The sequence below is a fragment of the Mus pahari genome, chromosome 4, assembly GCF_900095145.1.
Source record: "Mus pahari chromosome 4, PAHARI_EIJ_v1.1, whole genome shotgun sequence".
NCBI lineage: Eukaryota > Metazoa > Chordata > Mammalia > Rodentia > Muridae > Mus > Mus pahari.
The window spans coordinates 129,279,840-129,287,258 of NC_034593.1; the positions used below are offsets into that span (position 1 = coordinate 129,279,840).

The 7,419-nt window shown below is 38.8% G+C and overlaps 1 protein-coding gene across 2 annotated transcripts in view; it reads right to left on the bottom strand.

Annotated features, from left to right (window-relative positions):
* Nucleotides 1–7,419, bottom strand: part of Bmpr1b (bone morphogenetic protein receptor type 1B) — a 325,936-nt gene that overhangs the window by 148,580 nt on the left and 169,937 nt on the right. The window contains exon 1 of one of the 2 annotated variants that reach the window (XM_029537810.1): nt 2,806–2,855. The exons of the other annotated variant lie outside the window; for it this stretch is intronic. The gene's annotated coding sequence lies outside the window, so the exon portion shown is untranslated. Of the gene's footprint in view, nt 1–2,805; nt 2,856–7,419 lie in introns of those variants that run through there. 2 annotated transcript variants of the gene reach the window in all.

Genomic DNA, 7,419 nt, shown 5'->3' on the forward strand with positions numbered 1-7,419 from the left:
AAAAAAAAAAAAAAAAAAAAAAAAAAAAGAAATTAGGTCCATGTGTCCAAAAGGCTCTAGAAAGAATTTTAGTGTCAAGATGGTGATTATGACCTGGTCTGTTAGGAAGCTATTGCTTTTTATCATAAAGTCACAGCTCATCTCTTGATATCTGTTCCTTTTTTTAGACTTGTTTGTATTATTTTTAATTATGTGGGCATGTATGTTGAGAGAGAGGAAGGGAGGGAGGGAGGGAGGGACAGAGACAGAGACAGAGAGACAGAGAGACAGAGACTGTGTGTACATAAGTCCAGGTACCACTGGAGACCAAAAGAAGCAAATTCTCTAAAGCTTGAGTTATAGGCATTTCTGAGTTGCCTGCCATGTATGCAGGGAACTGAACTCAGGTCTTCTACAAAAGCAGCATGCACTCCTAACCACGGAGCCATCCTTCCAACCTTGATATCTGATTCTTTAGAATTGACTCATTTGAAGATACTTTCATGCATGTATATATACTCATCATTAGAAACATGCTATTAATCTTTGTTACTATTTCTTAATTTATATATATATATATATATATATATATATATATATATATATATTGATCATATTCTCCTCCTCCATCTCTACCCAGATCTTCCCCTTCCTAATATCCATTAACTTAACAGAATATTTCCTTTTAGAAAAAAATAATTCTGCACTTTACAAGGAAATGGGATCAGTGTCAGAAGAACCACAGGTGTCCCTTTCAACAGCAGAAAGGTCACTGAGGGCATCCTGAAGCCACCCACAGAAAAAGATCTATATCAGCTCAAGGAGAAAAAACGAGGACTTCCCCCTAAGCCAAGCTGGCCCTTCCTCCTCCAGCTCAGGAATAATAATACCAGTTCTTCGGGTAAAGCTCATCTAACCAATGTATGCTCACTTTAAAAAAATTATTTATTAATCATCTGGCAGTACCTCATAAAAATATCACTGGATGATTAAACTCAACTCGGCAGTGCAAATAGCAATATAAATTAAGTCTAATAATTCATGAGCAAAAATAAAGCAAAAACAACACTCATTTATTTTACTACTTCATAACAAGCATGCTTTCATTTGAGGGGAACTGAAAACACAACACGAGAAGCATCATTAATGAAGGCCAGCGCTCTCTAGTCAAAAGATATCTCAGAAAAGGAAGAGGAAGTAACAAATCCTCCAAACAACAGAGAAAACCGATTTTAGTAAGAAATGAATGATCCATCTATTACTTACTCTCTTTGGTTCGTAGAGAAATGTAATTTCGTAAAATTAGTTCTCCTGATGGACAAAAGCAGAAATTGTCTTATATATAGTCAAAAATGACCAATGAATAATGAAAAGAATAAAGATGGAGAATCTGTCTTATTAGAGCTGAATGCTGTTGTGTATAATAATGTCATCTATGATATATTTACAAGTACTAATTAGGGTGAGAAGTGAGCTGACATGATCTCCTGAGTTTTCAAGGCATTTAAGACTACCTGGACATGTTCATGAGATGCCATGGGAACAGGTGCATATGATAGGCAAAGGAGCTCTGGCCCTTCCCCTCTGCTCGGTTTCATTGTGAGTTTCAGCCTCAACCAACAAGAACGGTGTTGACACTTGGCTGAAAGCAGATGGCTGAAGTAGCACATGGAAGAATGAATACTTATTTTTCCATGACCCAATGAAAGACAAAAATCACGTTAATAAATAGCTCAATGTATTATTAACTAGCTTGTTCATACTTTGTTTTACAGGCTCTTTGTATTCAATGACTGAATAAAATAATTATTTTAGAGAAATGTTTGCATTCAGGAAAGCAAACAAGCGCTATTCACGTTTGCCACGTTAAAAATACCAGGAGACAATATGAGAGAATAGTTCTAAGTACAGAAAACTCATATGGTCTTAGGTTAATGAATAACACATTTTCTGTTGTTGGCTAACTCCAAGTGGTGTGTAAAATTCGAGTAACACAGTTACATAGCTCTTTATGTGTGTTGAAGATCAGTAATCCCCAATATTATCTCATTTTATGTTCAAAACAAGGTTAGTGGTATGAATCTCGGCTTCATACAGAGAGAAATTGAAGCTCAAAGAACAGAAGCTAACAATCCATCTTCTCAAAAACTGAGAGAAGCTCAACTCAGGTAATCTCACAAAACAGACAGCCCCTAGCACTCTTCTGGTATAAGAAAATATCTCGGTAGAAATATTTTTTCTTATGGCATAATATTGATTATTGGGGGATAAAACAAACACTTCCAATTTGGAGCATACTGAACTGGAAACTGGCCAATCAAAATTGAAGCATTAAAAGCTACCTGGAGTTTTCCCCCTTTCTTTCATTTCTGACATTCAGGCTTCACTTTCACATAATCTTAACAACTGAAATGACCCCAGGGTGGTCCCTCCAACAATGCTTCCTTTTTTCTTCATCAACTTCTTATTCTGTCACCAAGCACCATCTTGATGGCAAGAGGTTCAAGCATGTCAGTGTTCACAAATGGGCCTCTACCTGTTCACAAATGATCCTGACACTTTCAGCTTCACTTCCTGGTGCCCATGACAAAAATCCCATGCTCCACCGCAACACTCCACACCATACATTCACTTAAAATGCTATGTATAGCACTTCCACACTTCTGGAACTCTTCCTAGAACATCCCCTACTTAGGATCCACTCTAGGAGTGGAGAAACCACTCCTAGAGGCTGTGTTTTAAACTAGAGCAAGACTAGATCCAAATATGTGTTAGTGCGGATGCAAATTAGGAAAAAAATATTTCCTGGATGCTCTGATGGCTTACCAAGGTTTCTTGCTTTCCTCTGAGAAATGTGGCAAATTGCTTAACTTGACCTGGTATATTTCCTCCTGGAAAAAAAGAAAAAGAAAAAGAAAAAGAAAAAAATAGAAGTTCATATATCTCACAAGCTGGCAGTTGTAAAGTCCTCACAGTGCTATACCTGTTGGTATCACTTTCTGGGACTTAGTAGTATAAAAAGTAAGGCCATAAAAATGTGGCCATTTCAACCAGATGTCAATCTTTGAATTACACATACAGTGCTTCTGCGATTTTGAAGCACAAAACCAACTGTGAGGTGATAAGATATACTTAAATGTTCCAGACATGAAAACTATACCCATAAAACTATCAGAGCATCTTTATAGAGAAGTTCAAGTATTTATGTATGTAGCTATTGCTGTATTTGAGTGGCGGGGTGGAGCATCAAAGTTCAACTACAGTGCTGAGAATCCTCGTGGGGGTTTTGAGCAATCAATACCAATGGAAAACTACATTTGAAAACCTCTGTCAGGTGTTACTGGAAAATACATCTGTCCAAATAGCAGTTATGGAAAACTTTATCAAAATTAGTAAATAATATATAAAAAGTCCCAAGTGAGCGGTGAAATCCTTATTCGGATGACAAGCTGCCCGTCGGTCCGCTGTCAGGATGCAGACTCATTGACTCCAGTACTGTTGCCTTCATTTCCTAAGAGTGCACACATTGCACTTCACTCCTTGGCTTGGGAAACCCTGTTTATTGCACTGTCCTATTAAAAACTACTCTGACTGACTTACACTCCCAACAAGCACATTTCTTCAACCTTAATTACCACTTCTAATGCTTCATTTTTAAATTTTTTATTAGTTCTCTGACAATTTCTTGCACTGTATTTTAATCATAGCACCCTTCCCCAACTCCTAAGACCCACCAACCCCCAACTACGTGTCCTCTCCTATTATTTCTTTATAGCCATCAAGGATAAGATATGCTAAGCATAAATTCTTAGAAATAAGTGGAGTATAGTCAAATATAGTTCTTATGAAAAAGTTTGTATTTATTTCATGCTTTCATTCAGTTAACAGTCCTGAGTGTCTGTGATGGGGCTGGCCACACAGATACAATCTGATTTCAGTGAGTTCAGTAAGGATAGGGAGTTATTCCTGACAGTCAGCATGTCCTAAGCAATACACGTAAAGGTGTGGCGCGCGCGCGCGCGCGCACACACACACACACACACAAAAGGATCGAATTGCTAGAGATAAAGCTTAAAGTGACTGTTTGAAAGAGAATGTGACTCTCTAGGCTCTAAGCACATCATTAGTTAATGGGAAAGCCAGGGAAACATTCAAACGTTAAGCATGTTGCAGGTGATAGGAAGATTCAAAATATGGTCAATGAAGAGAGAAACTCCAGAGGCCATAACTAAGCCAGGGTCATGACCACTGCCCTTAGGTGTCCAAAGATAGATGATTATCCATATTTTCTAGGTTTTAATGTTCTCTGACCATCCACATATCTGCTCATTTCATTCTTGATCTGTAACATTTAGAGTATGATCAAGTGTCATGTTTTGGGGGAATGAAAAATATAATTACACATGTTAGCACTATCATTTAGCTAACAGCATTTTGTTTTGGTTTGGTTTTCTTTTTTGAAAAAATATTTATTTAGTTGCTTAATTATTGAATGTATGTGAGTACACTATAGCTATCTTCAGACACACCAGAAGGAGCACCAGACCCCATTACAGATGGTTGTGAGCCACCATGTGGTTGCTGGGAATTGATCTCAGGACCTCTGGAAGAGCAGTCAGTGCTCTTAATCACTGAGCCATCTCCCCATCCCTTGGTTTGGTTTTCAAGACAGGATTTCTCTGTGCCGAATAAATCTCTTTGTAAACCAGGCTGGCTACAAACTCAAGAGATCTACCTGCCTCTGCCTTCCAAATGCTGAGATTAAAGGTGTGTGCCACCACCACCCAGCTCTGTATCCAAAATTATATTCAGTTATCCAGAAGTCTTTAGTGACAACTGCAATCCAAGTGGATTTAAGATTTCAGAAAGTGATGTTGAGCTGCGTGTCTCGTTGAGTTTATACTACAGGAGGGAGAAAAAATTCAAATAATATGATATTATCTCAGAGCAAAACATAAAACAATAAAAGCAAAACACAATACTGTGTTTTAAAGAAAGGTTCACCTCAAGTTGAACGCATGGAGGCACAAGAAGGTGTCAGCTATGTGAAGATATCAAGAAAGAACATTCCAAACAGAAGTCACTGCCCATGGACAGTTTATTCACGATCTTCCACATTGAGGTGCTGAGTGGAAGGAGTCCAATGCAAGAGGCCGAAAGATGAGGCTCTTTGCAGTTAGTGGCTCCTACATGTGCAGTACATTAAAACCACCTGGAAGGTTTTCACAAACACAGATATCTGAGTCATATCCATAAATGAGCAGGCCCAGAGTAAACGCAGTGATCCCAGATGTAAGCATGCTCTCCAGGGGTCCAGAGAGATGGTCCAGCTGAGACATGCTAGTTTACGCCAGTAGAAGAAATTCAAATTTTAGCTCAATGACATAACTGCCTATTGAAAGATAAAAGTTTCACATACAATTTATTATGCCCCAAAATTATCTAAACTCTACCTAGACATTTGCTTGAAAATAACATTATACCTTGGGAATATATTTCTTTCTAAAGCAATTTATCATCCAGAGTAAAAATTATATAAATCATTGACTATTTTTCTAAAATAATGAAATAATTTAGATGCAAACTGATTCCTTTGGAATGTATGAACTCATGGCTTTTATGCAATCTTCCTGTAGAGTTCTAGAATACTGGCTTAGAACTGGTAAATAACTTTCTGTTAAAAACACACAAAAACAAAAAATACATTTTCCTTACTATGACTTTCTTTTTCAGAGATGGAATCTTACTATGTTGCCCAGGCTAGCCCTGATCTCCTAGGCTCATACAATCCTACAGTCTCAACTTCTCAAACATCCAGAACCATGGTTGCACATGACATTATACAGAATTGCTCCTTCTGAGTGTTCATAACTGATTAGAGTAAATCTGTCACTGTAGATGAAATATATCAAGTACAAGTCACATCCCGAGGAACAGACCTATGAACTAAAATTTGCTTTCACTGTTGCAGGTTCCTAGTGCAGCGGCTCTTAGATCTCCTATTATCATAGCCTACTTGAGGAAACTTAATAAAAATTTCATCCAGTCAATGTAATACAAGATAAACCAATGGTTATCTTTTAGACATCAACCCAAAACACATTTTATTCAAATTGCCTATAAGCTTGAAGATAATTCAAAAGTCTTAAAAATCAGTTAGCAATTAATAAACAAAACCACACCAACAACTTCCCTAGCATTCGTATTGCATTCATTAATTCCTAGAATTCTCATTATGTCACGGAACATGACCTGGACTAAACAATTAAGTTACATCCTAACTTTCTGCACTAGATTATACAACTGGCTTTAGAATGCGTTAAAACTATAGCTGACAACCTTAGTTCCTCTGGCAACACTGATTCTTTTCTGGGATGGCTGGGTTTTTCATTGTCAGGAGCCACACCAATAGTCAAGATATGTGACTTCTTAGGTACAAGAATTATTGTGAGCTAAGATGATTTACCCTGCTTCTTTATTCATTTCTGTCGCCTGTGATTCATTTCAGAGAGCTGCACAGAACATAGTCCCTTGACAGCTCAGGGAAGTCATGTACATCTTTCACACGCGTAGCCATTTTCTGGATCTTAGATCATAAATGCTGCTACATTCTGGCAGTCTCTCAAAAGCAAGCTGGGTGAGGTTATTGCTAAAAGTGAAGAAGAATCCAAGGCAATAAGATGCAATGAAAGGGTCCAGTCTTCCAGTCTGTGCAGACTAAACATCCAAAATAGCCCCAAATTTGCCAAAGTGCACGTGGTCCACATAATGCTAGGGATAGAAGATCAGCTAGGCTGGTGTGGCTGAGAGTAAACCCAAGGGGCTGAAGAGCTTTGCAGCTCCATAGGAGGAACAACAGCATGAACCAACCAGTACCCCCAGAGCTCCTAGGGACTAAACCACCAACCAAAGAGTACACAAGGAGGGACCCATGGCTCCAGCCACATATGCAGCAAAAGATGGCCTTGAGGGACATCAATGAGAGGAGAGGCCCTTGGCCTTGTGAAGGCTCGATGCCCCAGGGTAGGGGAATGCCAGGACAGGGAAGCAGGAGTCAGTGGGTGAGCAGGGGTAGGGGCGATGGGATAGGGGGATTTTAGGAGGGAAAATGAGGAAAGGGGATAACATTTGTAATGAAAATATCTAATAAAAAAAGAAATAAAGAAAAGCACACAGTCACAGCCTCATGGGGTAAATGGGGTTGCCATGCCTCATATTCATGAGAGTCATTCATATGGCTATTGATTCTTTTTTTTTATTAGATATTTTCTTTATTTACATTTCAAATGCTATCCCGAAAGTTTCCTATACCCTCCCCCCCCCGCCCCTGCTCCCCTACCTACCCACTCCCACTTCTTGGCCCTGGCATTCCCCTGTGCTGGGTCATATAAAGTTTGCAAGACCAAGGGGCCTCTCTTCCCAATGATGGCCAACTAGGCC